We start from the raw sequence: 24,899 nt of genomic DNA, 5'->3' as shown, positions 1-24,899 counted from the left end.
GATGTAGGGATATCCCTTTAATTTGTTGGTGTGGGGATGATGCTGATTGTAATACTGCTGGGTGGTTTTGGCTTATTCTAAAGCTGGGGACATCCCTGAAGGTTTTGTTTGTTGTAGCATCTTATCAATGCCTGGTAAACTGTCTTCAACTGTGATTTCCTCACTAACACAATACCCTTGGTGAATGATTTGTTGTTTGAGGTACAAGGGTGAAGTATATGTTTTGTTAGAATGGTAAAAGCGTCTTTTACCTAATCACAAAAATATGAACCAATAAAGCTGCTTTGTTGACATTAAAGTTTTTAAAAGTTCTCTTTTGAGAGAGAAACATATTAGTAACAGCTTTTTAGAATGTGGTTGAATTTTCATTAATTTCCTTCAAGTATACCAATAAGCGAGATGTAGTTCAGACTACTTTTAGCAAAATTTGTGTTCTTGAACATTATTAAGCCCCTTAACATAGTAATTCTTGCCATTAAACTGGAAGGCTATCACTGTAGAGTTCTGAATGGTATACTCCATAGTTGTAAAATATGTAATCTCACTTTGTTCTTTATTGAATAAAAGTACTGAAATGCACATGACATCAGATTCTGCAGCTTGCAAATCTAACATATTACTGAGTACTCCTCCTCCCTCACTTGTGAGGGGCTTTAATTTCTTTCTTTGTGTTAATGCATTTTCAATTTTAAAAATTGTCTATAATACAAAATTCTATAGAGTAATGGTTGTGAATTTGCTTCCCCATATCATTTTTGTAGTGCTTCTAAAGTCATTGGTTTCTGATAACATATTAAGTATTCTGCTTTTCCAGATGGATAGTCTCCACACTGCATCTTACAATAACCAAAGTGTTATGCAAATGAATAATGCTAATTTAAAGAAGTGTGGAAACAGATTGTAAATATATACTTGTTTGGCAGATAAGATATGCTCTTGGAACAGTTTTAAGAAATGAATGGTAGCAGTTCAACAGATTATAATGGCAGTAGAGCAAGTGGCTGTTGAGTTTAGCTCTAAGGAATTAGTATTTTTGTCTATAATGGGGTCTGGTTCTTACATTAGCTTCTAAATGAGGCATTGTATGTTTATAGTTGCAGACTAGGCACTTGGAAGCAAGTCTCATAAGTCTTGAGGCATACTTTTGAGTAAATGAGCATAGGGATAGGTTTCACATGCGGCTATTTTTCCTTGCTCTTCCCCCTCACAACTGAGAGGGGAAAGGGAAGCAAAACAGACCAATGGCATTGCTTTGCTTTTCTTCTTTAAGAACCCCCATGCAGTTATTTGAAGTTAATGAGCATTGAACATTGGAGGAAGTTTTTGTACTGAAGGATCTCAAGTACTTTTATATGTGGTAATAATTGGGCATCTAGTCCAAGAAAATCTTTGTACAGTTGGTAAAAATTTAAAGTTGTACCACATGCTTGTAATGAGAGAAACCCCTATCTTCTGTAATGGGGTGATTTTATGATAGTTGGATCTTTATTCTAGATTCTAATTACAAAAGCTGCCACAAAGTTTACCATAAGCCTTTATTGCATGTTGCATGACATTGTGGTTCACTTCTAAAAGTACACCGGGGTTAGTTCTTAATGCAGTTGATCTAGTTCGGCAAACTCGCTGCTAGAAAATGTCAAGAGTGAGGCCAAAGGAAGTAATCCCAACTTGATGTAAAGATAGATTAGCATTCAAGATAGTTTATCAAGGAGATGATGGTTCAAATTCTAGTAGATTTAGGAGGCAGCACTAGGTACAGGTGAGTTCACCCTTTGACTGCTGTGCCCTATCTGTTCCTCCTCCTTGGGGAGGGTGTTCAGTTAGGGGATTTGTTAAGTGTGCCCCCCCCCCGCCCCCGTGAGGTGTGTATCCCATCAAAAGTGTGTACTGTAGCTTACAGAGAGGAGTATGTATGTGATGGAGGTGTCTGGGTTCACAGCTATAGACAGTGATCTTAATTAAGGTTTTCATTAATCCCACACACAGGTATATTAGGAAGCAATTCATGGGTCTATATTGCCTCTGGCATGATTTCAGATTGAAGCTTTTACTCTTTAGAGATTGTTACAAGAATCCATTTCAGCCTGCTGAGTGAGAATGCATCATCTGGGCAGAATGGTTGGCTGTTGTGATTGAGAGCTGTGTGTGACACGTGTGACTGTGTTTGTGTAGTGAAACCAGGTACCCATGTATTCATAAGATCGAACCCCTTCACTTCCTTTTGCATCTGTGTGCTCAGAGTTCATTTGGGAGGAATTGTACATGGACACTGATACCTGGACACTGCATCAACAGTTTCTCTGAGCTCCAAATGTTAAATGTCAGAAATTGTCCAGATGACATAATTCTCCCCCTGCCCTCATAGTGTGAATACAGATGCATATAGTAGGAACCATTGTGACCTTTTCTTTCCATTGTATACCTCATTAGCATGATTCATACTTTCGTCTCCTTCAGTGTACATACAGCTGCAACATGAATCAGTTATTCCTCTATTAACTATATATAAAAATCCCTGTGGGAGCTGTTCATATAGTCATTCCCCTAAGCATTTTACTTCATTAATTCCAATGGGTGGGCTAAAAGTGGTAGCCAATGGTTTATTCCTGGCTTACCACTTACGATAAACAACTGATTTGTTGATCCCTGTCCTGAAAAAGAAACTGCTTTGACATGCTCAATATTTGCATCTGCATTTTGTCTTTATGTGACTGGCTGAATATATGTGGTTTACATATTGTCTAATACCAACATATTCAAGTTCTTACAGATGCAGGATTTTTCTTTTATTGGCTCTCAGTTCTGCCTGTTTTGTTCATATGAGGAATGGTACCTAGGCAAGTCTAGTTTAAAGTAAGTGCAGATGCCCCAGAACTGCTGTTAGATCTGATGCAGTTTAGGCAGGAAATGTTTCCCATTGGTTTGCAATCCCTTTATAAAATAACTGTATTTCAGGGGCTTTCAGCTCAGCACTTGTGGGTACCATAGTGCCAAGAAGGCCGCCCTTGCAGTCCACGAGGCAATCTGAAGCATTGATCCAGACATTCACTGAGCTGTTGCCGCCCACCAACCACATGGAGCTGACAGTGGATGCTTCCTTACATGGAAGGCCTGTTTAAAAAAATCTGGTGGGGGAAGAGTGAGTGACCTTGCCTGCCAGCCACATGGTGGTGGGCACTTCTTTTGTTCCATGCAGAGGCAAAAAAACCTAACTAAACAAAAATTGGTGTGTGGGGGGAAAAGGAGGGTACATCAGGAATAGTCCTGTTAACTCAAGTTAGTGTGCTGTTGCTGGCCAGCCTCATTTCACTGGTGGCTGGCACTTCCTTTCCCCATTGGAGGGACTTCTTTAAAACAAATGCCAGGTGGGGGAAGAACCACATTTCTTCAATTTGCTTGAAGTTGCTACAACCATTTTGAGCTAGGAGTGGGCACTTCCTTTCTCTCTGAGGGGCTTTAAAAAAAGTTGCACAGGAAGGGAAAGGGATGAGTGAACAGGTTTGTTTATTGTTGCTGCCAGCCATGGGGCTGGTGGCAGGCATATCCTTCACTGCATGTATGTGTGGTCTTTTTGTGTGTGAGAGGGTGGAGGGGAAGGTGTATATGTGTGGTTTCTGTTACATAGGATAGATTTTTATGCAATGTGTTTGGATGAGGGCGAGATGCAGTTGGGCAGAGGCAAGTTGTGTGTGGCTGTGTAGATGTGAGGGTGAAATGCATGTATATCTATAATCTGCATGTATATGGTGAGTGCAATGTGTGTGCATGAGAGTGTGGTGTGGTCACCTTGTATACTTTCTCTAGTACTGGGGAATGCTTATTCTTGTTAGACAACAAATTTCTGATGTGATGGTCAAATTGGTTTGATATATCAAACTGTGGTGCTCTATCTTTAAATCAAGATTGAGAAGGTGGGAAATTTAAGGATGGTTAATTAACCTTTCTGGGCTTTTTAAAAGCAGTAACTGAGATTAAATGTATAGACATTCTCAAGGAGCTACACCTCGCAAGTCTAGTTGCAATTGAATTTTGTTTGCTTCCAAGACACAGATGGAGACAAACAATTATTTTAAGATTTAAAAGAGAAATTTAGATTCCATGGCATGTTGTACACTCTCTTGTCTCATTGTAACTGTCAAACAGGATTTGCAAGTTTTTGAAATGGTAAAGAAGTCTAAAAACCTGAAAAGTGATGTGTGCACATACCACAAGTAGTGATCATTCTTCCAGTCTGACTTCAACTTTGCTTTATTTATTTTTCCTTGCAGCTCAAGTTTAAAAATTCTTTTTTCAAGTTTGATACACTACTAAGAATGTTATTTAAACAAGTAAGTTTTGTTAGAAAGATTGTATACTATAACAGAAAATAGCCTAATATTCCAAGCGGTACTGATTTTACCTTGGTTGCATTTATTGCTTACTCCAGTATAAACAATCAGTACTAATGAAAATGTTTTATCCTGAACTGGCCAGTCCCATCTGTAGGGTATCGCGTTAATGCAGCAAAACTATGACTTCTCATCCAACCCAGTCTCTTTTGTGCCTTTATGGAAGCAGTTGATTTTATATTCAGATAAGTTTTTCTCATAATAGATCCACTGAAATTGATGTACCTGTATTTGAGTTGTATGTCCATTAATTTCAATGAGTCTACTCTGAGTAGAACTAATATTGAATACAACCCAGAAGGTCATAGAATCACAGGTGTCAGAGGGGGGATCTACAGAAACCACTTCTGCCAGGGGGATGCAAACTCACTGCCTCTGCTGACTGACTTGTGCTGCAAGCTATGATTATTGGGTGTTAGACAGTTTCTTGCATGGAGTAGCTCTGCAAGTATGTGGACAGTCACAGTCTTCGAGGTTTGCTTACACCACAGGTGTGTATAAAGGCATTATGTTTTGGGCAGTTTTATTTTTGATGCCTTTTGTAGTGATCTAGAATTTGCCTTTTTTCACAGTTTCTGCATACTGGTTTGACATTTACATTGAGTTATCTACCGTGACCAAAAATCTCTTTCCCAATCAATCATTCATACCCCATATTAGGAAAAGCTAAGATTGTTATCTTCAATGTACTTCACTTTACACTTGTTTGCATTGAACCTCATATGCCATTTGTTGCCCATGCAGAGTTTTGGGAGGTACTCTTGGAGTTCTTTGCAACCTGTTATACTTTATACTACCCTGAATAATTTTGTACAGTATCTGTAAATTTGGCTATATCACTGCCATTCCTGGACCATTTACAACCTAGTTAAAAATCACTAGTTCTAGGGTAGGTCCTTGGGAAAGCTCCATTTACACCACTTTATTGTGAGAACTTTGTGTTTATTTATTTCTATGCTTTGCTTCATGTTATTTAACCAGGTACCAAGCCATATCCATAACTTGTAAGTTTACTCAGGAGGCTTTCATGATGAACTTTCTTAAAAGTTTTTTGGAAGTTCAAGTATACAATGTTGGATCACCCCAATCTATGTGCTTTTGTAGAACTCTATACACTCTAAACCACAGAGCCTAGGGCTTGCCGATCAGAAGGTTGGCGGTTCAAATCCCTGTGACAGGGTGAGCTCCTGTTGCTCGGTCCCTGCTCCTGCTAACCTAGCAGTTTGAAAGAACGTCAAAGTGCAACTAGATAAATAGGTACCACTCCAGCGGGAAGGTAAACTGCATTTCCGTGCGCTGCTCTGGTTTGTCAGAAGTGGCTTGGTCATGCTGGCCACATGACCCGGAAGCTGTACACCGGCTCCCTTGGCCAATAAAGCAAGATGAGCACCTCAACTCCAGAGTCGTCCACGACTGGACCTAATGGTCAGGGGTCTCTTTACCTTTATACAGGTTTAGTGAGACAGAATTTACCTCTGCTGAACCTGTGTTAATCCTTCACATTATTTTGTATGCTTGATAATCATGCTGTCCACCAATTTCCCCAGAACTAAGTTGAAATTAACTGGCCTGGCACTTTCTGGAACATCGCCCCAACCCCCAAATCATTTTTTAAAAATGGTTTTACGTTACCTGTTTCTAGTCTCCTGGTACATAGGCTGGTTGTAGTAAAAAGTTAAGTTTTGCTTTTTTTTTTAAAGAAGACTAGTACAGTAATTTCTTATTTAAGTTTATTAAAAACAATTGAGTGGATACAATACAATGCAGACCTGGTAATTTGTTAATTTGTAAATAAGAAAGGAAGGTCATTCTTGCAGCTTGATACTCAAATTAAGGCCTTCCCAGTAGTTCAGGCATTTTTCCTGTCCCTAACTAGAATGGAAACATCAGGATAAGAAAATAAAACTCCGGTTTCTCTCTTACTTAGTAAACCTGAGTCAAACTGCACTGTTGGGTATGGTGATAAGGCAAACATGATGAGTCACAAATCCTTATCTGTGTGGGAAGGTAACATACTTGACCTCTGCTGTTTTGAAATAAAACTGGTGCTTGGTTTTGTGGTTTTAAAAAGGTTTTGATCTGCTAAGTGAAACACTGTGATTTGCAGATGTTGCTGTATATGAGATCTAGGCTAGCCACTAATTATTAAATTTTTTGCTGTTAAAAGAATGTTGCATTCTTGTGGTGAAGGATTGGTATGATGGAGTAAATCTGTAGTCAACACATTGGCAGTTTGGGAGGGATGCACAGTGTTTCTTCTTTGAAGACTGAGCAAAGAAAAATACTTTCCAATTTAGTTCTGGAAATGATATGCCTTTTGCTTGAAAATACAAGGCTAGTCCAGATTTTATGGGCCGCTTGGTCTCTCCTCTCTTTGGTTGTTTCGCTTCAAGGGGAGTCATGACAGAGGTTAATAAAGTTATGCCGTTGTTTTTGTCTAGTTTCACTTTTCATATTGTTTGTGGCTGTATTCCTCTACACCCTTACCTGAAAGTAAGTCCCTTGGAACTCACTGGTGCTTGCTTTTCAGTATACATGCATAGAGTTGCACTATTAGCATTGCCTAGGAAGGATGCAGCAAGTCTTGTTTTAGATTTTTGACGCCATTCGGTGATTTCACATTACATATTTTTGAAAAGTTTTTGACTTTTTGCTGTGCATTTGGACACTGCTTGAGATCTTGAAACCACAAACAAGAACTAAAATAAAGATACAAAAACCTAACCGAAACAACCCTCCCCCTGCTAACAAAATACCCCAAACACCCCAGATCTACTTCTCATCACTGGCTGCCAGTCATGATAGCTGCAGCCTTTTGGAACTGGACTCCACCAACACACGTCCCCACTCCCTGCATAAGAACGAGACACTGGTAGTACATACACACCATGTTAAGGATGGAGAACTCTTCTCCCTCCAGACGTAGATTGATGAGTACCTGTTTTGCATACAGAAGGTCCCAGGTTCAACTCAACTTCTTCAGACAGGACTGGGAATGTCCTCTGTCTTAAAACCTGGAGATCTCCCACCAGTGTGGTGTAGTGGTTAAGAGCGGTAGTCTCGTAATCTGGGGAACCAGGTTCGCATCTCTGCTCCTCCACATGCAGCTGCTGGGTGACCTTGGGCCAGTCACACTTCTCTGAAGTCTCTCAGCCCCACTCACCTCACAGAGTGTTTGTTGTGGGGGAGGAAGGGAAAGGAGAATGTTAGTCGCTTTGAGACTCCTTAAAGGGAGTGAAAGGCGGGATATCAAATCCAAACTCTTCTCTTCTTCTTCCACAAGCGGCCCACAGGGGTCATTTAATTGGCCCACGAGCCGCCCCCAAACAAGCCACCCTCTTGGTGAGTCCCTGTGCACTGCACTAAGCCAGAGCAGGAACTTGCTTCCGCTGCGCTGGAATTTGCGTCTGTGCAGACGCAGATGCCGGAAATCACAGGGGTGCACGTGATCCGGTGCACGGAGGGATTTCCGCTGGAGTGAACAGCTCAGGTGAGGTAAACCTTGCCGACCCCTGGAGTAGATTGTCTTCTGCAAGATGAACAGTGGTCTGACTTTGTATAAGACATCTTGCTATGTTCTGTGTTTCAAACTATCAAGCTGTGCCATGGATTGAACAGGAAGTGTGTGCGTTCATGTGCACAATTTTGCGTCCCTAGCCAGTTACTTAAAATGGGGCATATTTGTGCTAAAATGGTAGTATGCTTCCATTTTGACCTGAAATAGGAAAGCATGGTTCACATGACTTGTTCCCAGTTCTTTGCGCAGTGGAATCCTGTGGGGTGAACAGGAGAAAGTGGGGTGGTCCCTTCTGAGCAATGGATTATTTTTATTTTGCTTATTAACATTCCCACAGGGCTCTATGTTTTTGATCCTGTGCCAGCATATTTCAGAGTTGCACAATAAATTGCTTAGAATATTATGTGATGCAAATAGTGATGGTTTTACCGGATTCGCTTCCTGCTTTGTAGGAAGAAAGCACACAACTTTTACTCATTTCCAGTAGTTGCGTAGTGTAAGCATTAGCTACGGTACATACCAGTACTTTCATTTTGTTGGAACTGAAGAATGGATACTTGCCAGAAAATGACGGCTAGATTATTCAAAATGTAGACATGGGAATGTAGACTTTAATAAAGTGTCCATAATTGCAACAGAGTCCAGAGAGATGAAAGAGGGTATTGTAGGTTGGATTATATTTTGTCAACCAAATCCAGTTTTCTCAACCCATACCAGGAAAATGACTGCTTTTCAGGTATCTCAATTTCTTAAGTATTTGTTGTGTTAACTTCCCTTTGAGCACATGTATGTATATTGCTATGTGTAGTTTCAGTTTCGACACTGGCATGCAGTCAGTGTTCTTTCTACACCTATTTCAAACAGATCAAGCTCTTAGGGGCTTTCACTTGCTACTAATTTGACCTATTGTCTATGCCGGCCTGAGGTTCATGAATCAGAAAAAGATGTGGGGGAGAGAGGGTATGGCAGTGCCATTTAAAAGTCCCTGCATAGGCATCCCTCCACAGTTCTAATGTTTCAGCAAATTGGAAACGTAACATTTCACATTCTTTTGGCTCAACTCAAATCTGTAGAGCTCACAAGAGAATAGCTGCAGGAATTTGTCCTTCACAGTTACTTTGAACAGAGGAGGCTGTGGAGTTGAATGGGTGTTGACCCTACCAGCACCTCCCTATCAATCTAGGCTGGGAGGTGCTTGATTTAATAAACATTTTTTTCAGACTTATATGCATACTAAGTTCAGTGAGGCTCATTGCCAAGAAAGGTGTGCACAGGGTCATGCTATTAGTCATAGTGCTTTGTTGACGTTTCCCCACTGCCTGTAGAGCAGAAAGACCCCGGCTGGTACTTGAAGATAGGCAACATTGCTGAGAAAGAGGAGGCCATGTCTGGCTGCATTTGTTAGCATATATACTTAGGTAGCTATCTTATGACAATCTTAGTAGTGTCTCTACACTGACCGGCAGCATCTCTCCAGATGGGTCTTTCCAAGTCATGCCTGGGGATTAAATTTAGGACCTCCATGCAGACCATGTTCTTGTGTAGTTTCCCATGTTACATCTTTAATTTATATATAATACATCATCCTGGAGGTAGAGAGAAGCAACTAAAGTGGGCTTTAGAAATACTATTTCAGTGTCGTTCACCAGGTACATCTGGGGAACTTCATCAGGACAACATGGAGGCTGCATTAAGTGACTCATCTGCTTGATCACAGTGGGAGGTGGCACAATAGGCATGTTTTAATGCTGAAACAAAATAAAATACTTGGTATTCTGTCATCTGGAGCAGTAATTGCATTGTGCTTGGAGCAAAGGTGTGTAGGTCATTTGTATTCTTGCATGCATTAACACCAGAATAGTACCTGTTGAACAGATTATGTAGTGTTGCCACCTTTGTTCCCATGCATTTAACATTTGCACACTAGGCAGAAATCCATCAGATGAAGTGTTCCATCTGATGAATTTCATTTCATATGCTCTTAAGGAACTTGGGAGTGCCATGCAATGGTTATTTAATTTTATATCCTCAACATCACTGTAAGGCAGTGTTCAAAACTTCCATTGTTCTAGGCACATTTTGCAACAGGGAATTTCATTAGTGCGAGCATTTTCTGAGCTCTGGGTGCAGTACTACGCCTAAGATTTCAGATTAAACCTGCAGAGTGGAAGGAAAGGAAGACCCTTTTCTGCCTCCCCAATTCCAGCTACTCTCTGAAGACTGGAGAAGAGACCCTCTTAAGAATATTGGGGGGGGGGGGTTGCAGGGGAAAGACTAGACCATGTGAAAAATGAACATAATATTTTCACTGCAGTTCATTCATTATAAGCTTTGAAATGGCAACCCTAATTTGATGTACAGTACCTAATTTATGTTTGCTCATTTTGAAGATTCTTTCCCATTTTTAGAGTTTGACTGAAATTGCACATTAAAAGGCTGTTTTGTTAAGCCTTGGGTGCCTAATATTGTACCCTCAGAGACATTCCCTTTGGCCCCTGCCAAAGCTCCCCGTCCTTCCCGGTCTCTCAAAACTGAGGTCTTACGTTTTTTTTAGTATGTTTCCTGTTTATTGGGAGGTGCTGCCTGCTTTTTTTGACTGTGTTTTTCTTTTCGTAGCTGTGTTAAGTATTTTGCATGTTTGCATGTATTCTGATCATACTAGTTTTTCTTCCATGAGATGGATATTATGTTGTGCCCATTATAGTTCCTTAGATTTCCGAAAGTGCAATGGGGACCAAAAAGGGCAAGGACCCCTGAGTTAAGCTTAAATTCACCCTGTATTCAAGCAGTTGTCTGGTAGTCATAGGTGACAAAGAAATGTACGCAGGTGAGTGCATGGAATTCTAAGGTGGCAGCCACTGAGGAATGAAATGTTTGTAGCAGCTACCTGCAAGATAGCAACAGGAGAACAGGCCTTTTCCGTAATGCACCCCCCTAATCTGTGCAGTGCTCTCCCCACGGTGTCAATGTTCTTTACAAAGATGAATACTTGGGGGGGTGCTCATGAAGAGCCAGGCATAAGAACCCCAATAAAGGTACAGTCTTACCTCGGGTTGAATGTGCTTTGGGATGAGCGCGTTTGAGTTGCACTCCGCGGCAACCCGGAAGTAATGGAGTGCATTACTTCCGGGTTTTGCCGCTTGTGCATGCGCAGACGCTCAAAACGATGTAATGCACAGAAGCGGCGAAAAGCAATGCGTACATGCGCAGACGTGCTAACGCTGGTTACGTTTGCTTCCAGATGCAAACGGGGCTCCGGAATGGATCCCGTTCGCACCTAGAGGTACCACTGTAATTGATATGTTGGGCAAGTCACTTCATTTTGCTTCATGTTCATTTTTTAAAATGTATACTTATCCTACTATTGCTGTAAGTCATTGTTGCAATCACTGTATTGCACCAACATAATAATTGGCAACTACCCAAGCACACAAACTTAAATTAAAATATTTATATTCCTCTCCATGATACTCAAAGCTCTGTGCATTAAAACAAATTTTAAAAAACCACTCCACAGTAAATGATGCATGATGAATTCCATGTAAGCAAGATAAGCACTGTAGCAACACTGTTATTAAGGGAAAGTTCACAGCTTTTGTCTGTTTTTGTAAGGCTAAGTTAAACTGGGAATTGCATTGGGTAAACTGCCCAAGCTATCAAAGCCAAGTTGCTGAACTGGTGGCTTTGAAATGCATACTTTTAGTAACATGTTATGAAGGGTTTGTAACTATTATTTATCTGTGATTTTTTTAAGCACAAACAGTTCTAGTTTCAAAATAACTTTGTGTGATTGAATAGACCAGTCCAGCTGTCTTGTGTTTATTTTATAATTTATAATATGGTTGTATTCTGTGCAGAGTCTGTTCTTGGCAAACGGATTCAAAAGATCAGCCTAGGAAACTGAAACTTAAAGGGAGAAGAATTGTAGTTACTAGGAAACCTGAAACGTTGCAAAGGTTTCTGCTCTTCTGATTGCTTAAGAAGTTGAGCAGTACAAGGTTGAAATCTTGTATATTACTCTTCTTTTTTTACTTCGCCAAACCTTTATTAGGTATTACAAGTACAGTAGCGCCTCGGCTACTTTTGGTTCCGAAAGCGGCAAACCCGGAAGTGTTTTGCTGCATGCGCAGAAGCGCTCTACCGCTTCAGCGCATGCACAGAAGTGGTCTGTCATTGCGCACGCATGCACAAAAGCAGTCCCTCTGGTTGCGGAAACCTCGGGATCTGACCGGAGCTCCAGAACAGATCCTGTCCAAAACCGGAGGTACCACTGTATAGGCCATCATAAAACATCCATATATAAAAAAATTAAATATGTACAAATAGCCATGTAAAATATATAATGACAAAGATTTTCATTGGGATTTCTTCCCACTAAATAGTGCCATTCAGCACTCTAAGAGATACTATTGGGTATTGTTACTGGCAGGTCTGTCTTGCCAAAAACTTCCCCCCTCAATTTTTGTCATCTGCATATGGCTCATAGGCTGTTGTTTTTAAAGGTGCCAGTGTCATGGGCTTAAACAGCCTTGTTTTGCTTGGAAGATCAAAAAGTTTAATCCTGTCAGCATATTTTGTGCTTTACTAAGCAATAATGGCACAATAGAGACATATGGTTTCAAGCTTCTTGCTTTGAGGTCATCTCAGGTCAGCCCAGACACTAGTAGACCTTCACAGGCATTGCTGGAAAGCTCACACTACTATATTTGTTTTGCCAAACCTGGAGAGAATCATTGACATCTTCTCCTGGAGGGACTTGAAGCTGTCTGGATGCAACACTTCTTAGAAGATACTGGATTTTAAGGAGTCCAGACATCAATAATAGTGTACACCAGATTGAATGGAAAATGAGACCACTTACTCTACACCACTGACAATACAAGTTAACAGTATCTGAGTCAAAATGCTACATGATTGTCAAGACTTCTGTTCCACCAGCAACATAAGTTTCTATTCTGACCCATATTGGTCGACTACTACTCTTGATAACTCCAGTAGCTCCACTTGTGAATTGATACTATGCAGCACTAGAAATTCCCCACATCTTTGCTTCCCCCCAATATTGGTAGAGCCTCCGAGGAACACATTATCTGATCCTCAAAGTAAAGGTGTAGAAAATCCCATTTTTCTTCTCATAATGGTTTCAAATGTCTTATTCATTGACTATACCTGCTTTGGAAGAATACACTTCACTCAAGGTTATGGAGGGCAATCTTTACATCTATAGAAATTTTCCATGTTGATGGGTCTGTCAAAGTTCATAACATAAGGCAACACGTGGGCTAATAATGTATTGGCAATATTTATGAAACACTATCAATTGTTTCTTAATTCATAAACAAAAGCCATGTAATTGTTTACTATTAATATTTCTTCCTTTGACAGGGACATCTGTCCATTCGAAAATCCTGTATATCATGCATGGCACTCTGTCTATGGGGAAGGGGGTGTAAAGTTGAATGTCGTTCATTGACATCTGATTGTGATGAAATGCTCTACTCACTCATGAACCTAGTGGCATTCGAAGGATTAAATCTAGAGTCAGCCTTTTGTTGATCAGATTGTTTCGTGTTGTAACACAGAGGATTTTCTTTGTCTCAAAGTTCATAACATAGCAGTCTACTTCATGACTAGAAGACATCTCCCTTGAATCCTCTAGGTTCTAATCCAGGAGTAGCTACCATAGTCTACTGGCTCAGCAGTAAAATTTCCCTTAGAGTAAGAAAACAATTCCATTCCTGTAGTTGCATCATGCTTTTTAGCTTTGTTATCAGATACTTGGTATTGTCATGTCCACCTTTAATCTTGCCACCAAAGTCAGCTTTGGTTGATCTAGTTTTGACACTGCTCACCACTCTTCCACCAGTGTCAACTGCTCCATCACTCTTGGAGAAGAATCATAGAATTATAGAGTTGGAAGGTCATCTAGTCCAACTCCCTGCAATGCAGGAATCTCAACTGAAGCATCCCTGACAGAAGACCACCCAACCTCAAGGCCTGTGAATGGAAAGTGTCATTGTCCAGGATATGGTGTAGCTGATTGACGTGTTGGAAAGATTTTTAGCTGGGTGCTGTAGGTGTCTAATCATGTTCTGTCTCTCCTCCTATTCAGTTAAAAACAGATTAAAAAGGTATACCCAGTTAACTAGACTGCTAACCTCTTCTCTCTCTCCGCCCCCCATACTGGCACTTGTAAACATATAGGTTGTAAGTACAGCCGTACCTTGGTTGACGAATGCCTTGTGACTCAGATATTTTGACTCCCGAATGCCACAAACGTGGAAGTGAGTGTTCTGGTTTGCGAATGTTCTTTGGAACCCAGACATCCAACACGGCTTAGGCGGCATCCAGTTGACTGCAGGAGCTTCCTGCAGCCAGTCAGAAGCCATGCCTTGGTTTCCCAACATTTTGGAACTCAAACTGACTTCCGGAACAGATTCCGTTTGACTTCCGAGGTACAACTGTATACTCTTAAGAGGCACTCCCCTTTCTCCGTCCTCTTAGTGATGTTTGTTCTAAGAACCTTCTACAATGTACACATATATTCTCTAAACAAAGTGTGGTTTTGGCTTTATTTTTCCCTATATATGTTTTAAAATACAAACTTGCATTTATTTTTAAATAAATTAATCAAAGTGAAATAGAAGAGGCAGAATGTACCATAACCTTTGACTGTTGATTAATAATAACTATGTTCACTAATTCTGACTTCAAAACAATGGTTTTTTTTACTTCATAAATATTTATTTTATATGCAAACTTAATTGATGATCACTCATATACTTTTGGATGATTAAGTAGAGTACCTTTAAATGAGTCCTAGATAAGGAATATTGATTGGAACAGACCATACTGGGCAAATGGCATAGGAGGAAGTACAAGATAAAAGTACCTGTGTTTGGACGTGCTGTAGAGGTTTCTTGGCAAATTGAAAGGAAGCAAGTAAAGTGAGGGGAGGTAAACTCATGTAGTTGTGTAGTACACAAATGTTGAGCAAGAATAACTCACTTGATTGGATTTACTTAACAGACTTGCTCAAGAAGCTAAATAGATAATAAAATGTATAGTGCAAAGTTTATTACCAGGCACCCAACAAATGTGAGGCATTAGGAATAGCAGATAAACCAGCACACATGAGCACAGATGCAAGTTCATTTTAGAAAGCAATGCAAAGTCCTTTGGGTTAAAAAAGAAGCTGGAACATGGCATAGTCCTGTGATGCATTTTATTGTAGGTTCTTTTTTGTACTGGGCTTTCTGCCAGAAAGGAATCCCAGTGATCAATTCATGAACTCATTAAAGCTTAGACAGTTGAAGTGATGTTACTGTAATAAGTTCTTGGGATAGGGCATTCTGTAGATTTAAAGCTACCCACTCATCAAAGGAAACATTTTCCTTTTCCTGTCCTCATATTTTCTCCCTATATACTCTAGTCAAGGAGTACCTTGTCTTGGAATTTTCTTGTTGCTCTGGATACTTTTGGTCTTGCCAAGGAAGGCTTGGGGTTAGTGTGACTCTGACCCCTGTCCTCAGTAAGTAAAAGAACATTGTGTGCCACAAGTAGGCTATTGAAGTGACATCCTCTCACCAAGTTAGTGCCAGAAGAATGCATAGGTAGAAAACAGCTTCTTAGTTCTTTGCGGTTTCATTTTCAGATTCCACTTTGAAACCTGCAGTGTAGACCAGGGGTGGATATCTAGTGTATTTCAGCTAAACCCTTACCGTTGCTTGTCTTTCAGAGGGCACTGCATGTTGGAGGATATACTTCACTGTTCTCTCCATAACAGAGGTAAACCCATTTCTGTTGATCCCATGGAGAGATATGAGAGGTTGAGTCCAGAGTCTCTGGTTTTCCCATGTGTTCTCTTTCAACTCGTGTCTCTTGAAATGAGACATAATAGTCTTTAAAGAGCTGAAAGTGGCTTGAGAGAGAACTCTAGCCGCATTTGCATGTAACAGTAAGGCATGAACTCTGCTGATGCACACATCCTGAATGCTGCTTCACTCCTCCCCTGTGTGAATGGCTAAACAAACCAGAATTGATATAGCTCAATGTTGGATCTGAACTGAGATTACTAGCCAACCTTAACATATGATTTGCTGTTGGCTTACCACTCCTGGTTTGTTGAGGCAGAGTGAACCACAATCCAGGGTTCAAATGCAACACGATGGTTTGTTAACTCATTCATGCTAGGGGTGCAGCAAATTGAGAGTGATCAGTCTGTGTGCACTAACATGCATCTTGTGCACACTGGTTTATTAAGCCAGGGCTTGTGCACATGTGGCCATTGATTCCCATGATGTGTGTACACATTTATTTTATCCCACCACTGCCTCTAGTCAGACGTTATTAGGCAAGTTTTGGAAACAATTGAATAGCACAGTGTCCGTTAACCCAAGGTGAAAGCAGGACATAGATGCAGTGACCCCTCTTTGGAATTTCTTTCAGCTTTCTCAAAAAACTAGTGTCTGTCTCCAGCATTTGATTGACCAACCCAATAAAAAATTAAGGGGTGGCTATTTGAGGATAATGGAGCATGTAAACAAGACTGAGACTCCAACCCTAGCTGTAGAACTGTGGAACAATGTGCATATTGTAGTTTAAAGAGGATAAAAAATAATAAGCCAGTTGTGCAATAACATATCAAAGCCAAATTGAAATACAGAATTTTAATACCAACAGGTACTTTAAAAAGTACCGTACATTGTGTTCTAGGGATATGTCTAAAAGATTAACCACCTGATCCTAAGTATAGCTACTCAGAAGTAACTATTGTTAATTAGGACTACTTTGGCCTATTTTTTCAGTTGTGTGTAAATAAAATAGGAGGGGAGGGTGGCAAAAACCAAGAAAGGTTGAGTCCTAGGGGCCAAATTAATCTCTGATTTTGATTAGAGCAGTGGTACTGGAGAAAGGGGGCATTTAATTCTAACGACTCTGAAACTCTTGTTTGATCATAGTGAGGAGAAATACAGTAGCTGTCACCTATATTTTCCTTCCTGTAGAGCAAACAGAAACTGTGGTGGGGGATAAGGGAAAACACATGGGGGTGGAGGAACACACCCTGATGCTGGTGCTCGAATATAAAGCAACCCAGGAAAGGGCTCTGATTTTTGCAGAGTGGGAGCACAATAGGAGAACCATTAATGGATCTCCCACATCCTTTGTCATTATGCTTCCAAGCCAGTGTCAAATGAGAATTTGATACATTTGAATTCCCTAGTGTATTTTAGCAAGTGTCTTAATCAAAAGAAGAGCTGCTGGATCAGGCCAATGGCCCATCTAGCCCAGCATCCTATTCTCAGAGCAACAAACCAGATTCCTGTGGGGAAACCTACTAGTAGCTGCTGAAAGCCTTGTCCTCTATGAATTTGTCTAATCTTCTTTTAAAGCCTTCCAAGTTGGATGGCCACCAGTGCCTCTTGTGGCAGCAGGTTAGTAATAGTAGTAGTAGTAGTACCCTGCCAATAGCTTTTCTCCTCCACAATCAGTTTAAAAAGCTTAGAAATGCTGTCTAGCAAACAATTTTAGTGAGAGATTCTGGACAATTTTTTGAACCAATGAAATAAAATGTCAAAGCATATGTATATTTATCTGGGGAAGGCAACAAATCAGATTTGCAAAAAAAAAAAATCTAACTTGACTAGTTATGGTTTAACTGCTTGAGCAGTTTTGGGTTTCACAACCTGTGCAGAGTTGCTTGCACAAAAGTTAGTCAGAGAGCATCTTTGATCATTTTGGAAACAAGGCAACTTGGGGGTTAGACATTTTGCTGTTACATATCATCAAGTTTACTATTGGTTTTCCAGATGTTGCTGAACTACAACATCAACCCTAGCAAGCATGATCAGTGGCCATGTACAATGGAAGCTATAATTCAGCAACATATGCAGGGCCATTGTGTGTGTCAGTGGTTGTGCTTAAGCCCGTTCTGTCCCTGCCCTGTTCTACCGCCTTCCGGGGCCAAAAGCACCACACATGTTGGTGGTCGCGTGTCAGTTGGATGTGCACAGAATGTTCACTGCCTGTACAAAGTATAGAATCCAAGCAATGGCTCCTAATTTTCCTTGTTTCCTTTCACTCAAGTCACTAGTTATGGTGTCTTGTGGTTTCCACAATTTGAAGTGCTGAGCAAGTGTGAAATCTTGGTATCTGCTACTTACAAAGCAGGTAACTAGCCTTTATGGTTGCAGACAGGCTTAAGGAGGCCTGGCAGAGTGTGATGCAAAAGAAAAACCAGAAGCCAGAATGAACTGAGTTTCATAGCCATAAAGTGGATGGGACTTCATTCCTTTGTACAGTAATGGCTGCTAATTTGAGACCCTCTTATCCCTCCTAATCAAATCTTTTTCATTAACCCTTCCCTTAGCCTGTACTATTATTTTTGTTGTTGTTGGAAAAATTATAAATGTCTGTATTATGTGAGCACACAAATTTGAATATGATTGTAGAATTTGGATTGTTTTGGTGCAGAATTTGGAAGAGTGGGGAAATGCAGAATAGATGCAGCCTTGTTTAAAGTGCATCAGTGTAATTGAAACCCCAAAGCTCAGTGTCTTACTTGGTTGGCAACTAATTTTAGAAAGGAGCTGTATTTTTGAATTGGACAACAGCTGAAGGGTTGACAACATTGTCTCTGCACACTAACACTTGCTGCACAGTCAGAGATGCAGGCAAAGGATGCTACACCTTAGGCAAGGTGATTGAGCGTGTGGTTGCTGAACAACTCCAGGCACGCCTGGAGGATGCGGACCATTTGGATCCCTTCCAATCGGGATTCAGGCCTCATCATGGGACTGAAACTGCCTTGGTCGCGCTGGTTGATGATCTCCGGTGAGCTAGGGACAAAGGTAAGATTTGTTTCCTAGTTCTGCTGGATCTCTCTTCGGCCTTTGATACAATCGACCATAACATCCTTCTGGACCGTCTAGAGGGGCTGGGAGCTGGAGGCACTGTTATACAGTGGTTTCGCTCCTTCCTCCTGGGCCGTGTTCAGAAAGTGGTGGTGGGGGATGAGTGTTCAGACCCCTGGGCCCTCACTTGTGGGGTGCCTCAGGGTTCCGTCCTCTCCCCCATGCTTTTTAACATCTATATGAAGCCGCTGGGAGAGATCATCAGGGGGTTTGGATTGGGTGTCCATCAATATGCAGATGATACCCAGCTCTACCTCTCTTTTAAATCAGAACCAGTGAAGGCGGTGAAGGTCCTGTGTGAGTGCCTGGAGGCGGTTGGAGGATGGATGGCGGCTAATGGATTGAAGTTGAATCCTGACAAGCCAGAAGTACTGTTTTTGGGGGACGGGGGCGGGCTGGTGTGGAGGACTCCCTGGTCCTGAATAGGGTAACTGTGCCTCTGAAAGACCAGGTGCGCAGCCTGGGAGTCATTTTGGACTCACAGCTGTCCATGGAGGCGCAGGTCAATTCTGTATCCAGGGCAGCTGTCTACCAACTCCACCTGGTACGCAGGCTGAGACCCTACCTGCCCGCGGACTGTCTCGCCAGAGTGGTGCATGCTCTAGTTATCTCCCGCTTGGACTACTGCAATGCGCTCTACGTGGGGCTACCTTTGAAGGTGACTCGGAAACTACAACTAATCTAGAATGTGGCAGCTAGACTGGTGACTGGGGGCAGCTGCCGAGACCACATAACACCGGTCTTGAAAGACCTACATTGGCTCCCAGTACGTTTCCAAGCACAATTCAAAGTGCTGGTGTTGACCTTTAAAGCCCTAAATGGCCATGGCCCAGTATGCCTGAAGGAGCGTCTCCACCCCCATCGTTCTGCCCGGACGCTGAGGTCCAGCACCGAGGGCCTTCTGGCGGTTCCCTCATTGCAAGAAGCAAAGCTACAGGGAACCAGGCAGAGGGCCTTCTCGGTAGTGGCGCCCACCCTGTGGAACGCCCTCCCATCAGATGTCAAAGTGATAAATAACTACCTGACATTCAGAAGACATCTTAAGGCAGCCCTGTTCAGGGAAGTTTTTAATGTGTGATATTTTAGTGTATTTTTGGTTTCTATGGAAGCCGCCGGGAGTGGCTGGGGAAAACCAGCCAGATGGGCAGGGTACAAATAATAAATTATTATTATTATTATTATTATTATTATTATTATTATTATTATTACACCCTTTTTTCTCTTTCTGAGTGTGACTTGGGCAGAGTTTTCTCTTTATTCTGCATACAATGGTTGAAACATGGGCAGGCATCTCTTTCCCATGCCCTGCCTAGTGAAGAGTTTTTGGCAGAGCTGCCCCCCCCCCTCCATTCTTACGCACTTCAGCTGCTTTGCTTTGAGTGGGAAAGCACATGATCAGCAATGTCTTGTGATGTATCAGTTTCTGGACTATATACAACATCAGATTGTAGGGTCAGGACTGAATGCTCCCCCACATTAAAAAAAAACACAAAACATTTACACGCACAAAAATGAGACTCATAGATTTGTGGGTTCAAGGCCCATGTTGGGCAAAAACAACCCTGCTTTGCAGAGAGTTGACTAGATGACCCTCGTGGTCCCTTCCGACTCTATAATTCTATGAAACAAGCCCCCTCAAAGCTAGTACACATACAAAACTAACATGTAAGGCAGAAGTATTTAGTTCCCTTGCCTTTTCCCTCACATGCTAGTTAAGAGTGTGCAGGGAGTCTTTGTTCAATATTTAGTTCCTGCTCTGCACTAGTACAGTCAAACAGTTAATATAACATGATTAGTTATGAGCAGCTTCAGTGCATAAGCCCTCTGCTTGTGTTTCCAGTTCACACAGAAGAAACCAGTTAAGGTGTATGATGTGTATGATTAGGGGGATTAGGACCAGGGACTATAAATGGGGAAGCCTGATGGCTGTCAAGTGGCGCTTGATGAATGTGTGTTCTTGATATGAGTTCAGAATGTTCTTGAGTCCTGGCTGCTGACTACTTGAAGTTTGATTCAACTATGATTGCAATCTGTTGAGGGACACAGACACAAGTAGCATTATTTTGTCTTCCCACTCTTTCTCCCTGCCTTTAAATTTCATTCATAATGCCACACTGTTGAAACTGGCAGAAAAGCCTGCTCTCTTCTAGATTTAGAATATTACTGAAATCTTAAAGAATTTTTTGTACATCAGCTAAGTCACTCTTTGGCTATAATTTAGTAAGCTGGTGATTTTTAGACCTTGCATGAAGCTTTTCTCACGTTCCCTTTTTTAAGCCACGCTGATTCTTATGGGAAGCTTTCTTCCGATGTGTGTTTTGAGTGTGTGGATTCTTTTATTATGTGGAGAAACAGGTCAGAATAGTATGAAAAACCAAGGCCTTCCAAGACATTTTTCCAACTTCAATTTGTGTTGCCAGGCTCTTTAAATTTTCTCCAAATGAGTTATGACTGGCATTCCCCACGACTGAGAGTATAATGGAGTGCTTTGAGAGAGCCTTGTGCTCTGTTCAGAATGTTACTCAGCCTTCTAAATGAGTGGAATGCAAGTCCTACTAAGCTAATGTGTTCACCTCACCTAAGCTGCTCAAAAAATTCATTTTTTACAAATGAAATTTGTTATTTTTCTGCACATATATTTGTGGTGTCAGACAAGGAAGCTTGTTTCTATTACTAGCCTTTCTCCTCATTCAAATTTTTGTGAAGTTCCAGAAAAATTGAACATTGTGTCCCCTGTATATGGTTTTATATACAAAATATGGTTGAAAGAACTCAGAAGAAACTTAATGGTGGAGAGTCGACATCCATTTTTATTTGAATCTTTATGTTCAGATTTTTAAAAAATCTCTGTACAGAGACTGAGTGACATTGCATAGCACTTTTCAATTACCAGAGTGCTCATACATCCTATGTATTTTTCAGAGTTCCAAACAATAAAGCTATCCTTTTTTCCTGCAGCAAAAGTGAGTATTCTGTTTCTCCAGGGGTGCTGTGCAGCTTGTTAACAAGAGAGCATGAATATTTCTCCACCCTGAAAGCAAAGCTCTTGCTGTCCTTAACATGAGGATAGGATGTTAGCACTACATGGGGTATTGTGAGAGCATTCTGCTAAAGGGAGAAATTTGGAGTTTTGAATGTGCAAAAATTTTATAGATGCTCTACAACGTTGTTGTTTTTTAAGTCCTAGTGGGTTTATAGTCTAACAGACACAATACAAAAGTCAGTGGCTGGGGAGGGTACAGGGAGGGTACAGGGAATAATTCAAGCATTAATTATTCATAAAAGAGTATTTTAGTACCCTTAACGAAGTGGGTATCAGAAAGCTTGTGTGCGGGATATTGACTATAGTTGTTGCTGCATCTAATGATCTTGATCCTGATAATTCTGGGGTTTTTCATAAGGCCCAGGCATTGAGGCTGCTGGAGTCCTCAGGCAGAATTAAAAGCATTTTTTTCTGGGCAGTATATTATAGCAGCACTAGAATAGGATCTTCTGTTGTGGTCTGTTTGGAGATAGGAATGGGATGTGGCTGCTTGGAAAATCAAGACAAAGTGGTTGGAGGACTGGACTTTTGGCAATGGTTTATGCCAGCAGTGACTTGCTTTTTTACTTGGTAGCCTGCATGGATCTACTGATTTTTATATTAATTAGTTTATTAAACTTATTAGTCACTTGTCACCCAACTGTCTCCAAGCGACTTGCAATAAAGAAAAATATATGCAAATACGTAATTTCATCCTCTGCTTCTTACCAGACCTAAATGGATCAGAATATCAGGCTAGAATAACTCTTAAATGGACAATTACATCTTTCCTAACTGCCTTGGCCTTTGTGCTAGTACAGGGCAGTCCAGCTTTTCATACCAAGTGGGCTACAAGAGTACTTTGATGCACTGCTTTGTCGTGTGGGGGCAGAGAACAAGGCCAAAATTTGGTGCCCTTCCCCCAAGTCTTCCCACTGCCTTCCCAAGCCAGCTAAGTGGGGTGCTGAGTTTGGGGAAGGAGGCATGAGGCTCTTACAGGGCCCTAGATCCCTCTGACCTCCTTCCCAAAACTGGGAAGGTGCTAACTATGCTTTGGTAAAGAGGATGGAGGAACCTAGGACCCTGTCAAAGTCCTCAACCCTGCTTTGGAGTGGGGGGTGTATCAAAGCCGTGAGGGCCGCACATTGGACCACCCTGTGCTAGCAGCACAGCACATTGGATGGCAGGTATTAAGACTTCCTCTGCCCAGCTGTTACAGGAGAAACCAATTCATGAAGTGCCTGGTGCAGGTGATGTAGGATCCAAAGTGTTTTGACTTCAAGATCTTACAGTATTTTAGACCCAGTTCATGTGGCTCAGATAATGTTGGCTGGAGCGGGGTGGGGGGTGGGGTTCTGCTCAAACAAGTTGGGATCCAGTCCAAGCCAGTGCCTCATAGGAACTTTATGAGTGTATAACACTACGCTTGTACAGCTCCCATTTATTTTGGCGAATGTACAGGAAAAGAAAATGGCTCTTTGTCTTGTTTGCAGAGCATTCATTCTGCATGCTGTTTTCTGTCATGTCTGCAGACCCAAGGCAGGGATGTCTTTGTATAGCTTGATCAAGGAAGGGGTTCAAACTGCACTGGCAGGTGGCTTTTCATAACACGTGTGTGGGAAGCTGTTCGTCCTGAGAGCATCTCCTACACCCATCTTCCCTAGGCATGTTCAGGTGATACCAGTACCCAGGAGAGGTCTCAGCAGATCCTAATGGTTCACACACAAAGAAAATAGCTTTTACCATAGTACACTTGGCTGGGTGGGTTTGAAAATTGTGCTTTTCCACCTCTTTTTTTCGTTTCCTCCTTTCCCCATTATAAAAAAAATGGTGCAGCTTGGATTCTTAGAATAGATGCAGCTAATATTCCCTTGCATTCTTCATCATCTGTAATCTTATGAAGGATTTGAAATTGGTAGAGCATATTCTTCTGCATTTTTTTTTTTTTTTTGCTTTTTTACTGTTCTGGACTGCTGGACATGTCAATGGAAAATCCTCTATAAGACTTCTGGAATACACCAGGATCCATAAGCTTTTGGGGATGAAATATGTTGATTGTTCCCCCTCTTCTGCAGAGGTTTGAGAGTTTTCTGCAGAGGTTTCCGACTTTGCGAGTCCCAACCTAAGCATATCTGTACATGGCCCTTAAATCAAAGCAGATTCTCCTGCCCACAAATATTCTTTCAGTTATAAAAGTCAGATTGAAATTGTATCTGTTTTTGTTGTTACAGCACACAATTACCATGCATAGTTTATCAGTAAAACTATGAATTAGAAAATTAGAAGTTTGGTTTTATATTTTTGTGATTAAAATCTAAAGCAGTGGTTTTATTTGCCTTGTGTTGACTCCTTGTTATAGAACGCAGTGCTGTCTCCCAGCAACCTTGACTTTTTAGACTCTTAGCTTCACAGAAGACATTTCTTTGGCAATTTTAAAACCTACCCTAGGCATGTGTGTCTGCTGTCTTCAGGGCTGAGGATAAGCGAGTGTTGATTTTGCTTTGTCGTAGTGTTTGAGAACCCTTTGTTGTCCTAGCAGAGAAGAAATAGTTAAGGTTGTGTGTAACGTGTATTTCTTAAACTGGAACTTCTTATACAGAAACCTAGTTTTCACCAAGCAAACACATTGTGGAATTGAATCATGGCTTGGACCTAAGATGTTTAGAGTCCGTATCCTCAGGCATAACCTTCCATATTGAGGAGTCTTGTACATAATAATGAAAGAGCAGTCTGCTGCTGCTTCAGCAGCAGCAGCAGCAGCAGCAGCAGTAACAACAACAATCTGACTGGGTTGCCCCAGCCAGTCTGGGTGGATAATAATCTCCAGAAACAGGGAATAGGGATGGTGGATAGGGCATGCCTAAATTTAGTAAAACCTGGAAATGCTTCTTAGTAGAAGTCTAAATGAACCATATTGGTGAAGCATAAAGCACTTATTTATAATATATTATTAGCAGCAAAAAAATTATTGCTGAACAGCAAAATCTAAAGGTTCACTTTATATGTAAGAACAATTGAGAGATTTGAAGGTAGCTGAAATGAATACTCTGACAAATCTG

General features: G+C 41.2%; 1 protein-coding gene and 1 long non-coding RNA gene across 2 annotated transcripts in view; one reads left to right on the top strand and one right to left on the bottom strand.

Moving 5' to 3' along the window:
• GARRE1 (granule associated Rac and RHOG effector 1) overlaps positions 1–24,899 on the top strand; it is a 57,692-nt gene that overhangs the window by 1,457 nt on the left and 31,336 nt on the right. The gene's annotated exons all lie outside the window — the stretch shown is intronic.
• LOC310850213 lies at positions 321–9,765 on the bottom strand. The gene is made up of 3 exons (XR_014567262.1): positions 9,559–9,765; positions 7,669–9,403; positions 321–7,455 (listed from the first exon to the last, which is right to left on the bottom strand). It is a non-coding gene; the product is annotated as an uncharacterized lncRNA (long non-coding RNA).

Source organism: Podarcis gaigeae, assembly GCF_964106915.1.
Source record: "Podarcis gaigeae genome assembly, chromosome: 8".
NCBI lineage: Eukaryota > Metazoa > Chordata > Lepidosauria > Squamata > Lacertidae > Podarcis > Podarcis gaigeae.
The sequence above is the reverse complement of the archived record's forward strand: the minus strand, read 5'-3'. Positions and strand labels throughout refer to the sequence as shown.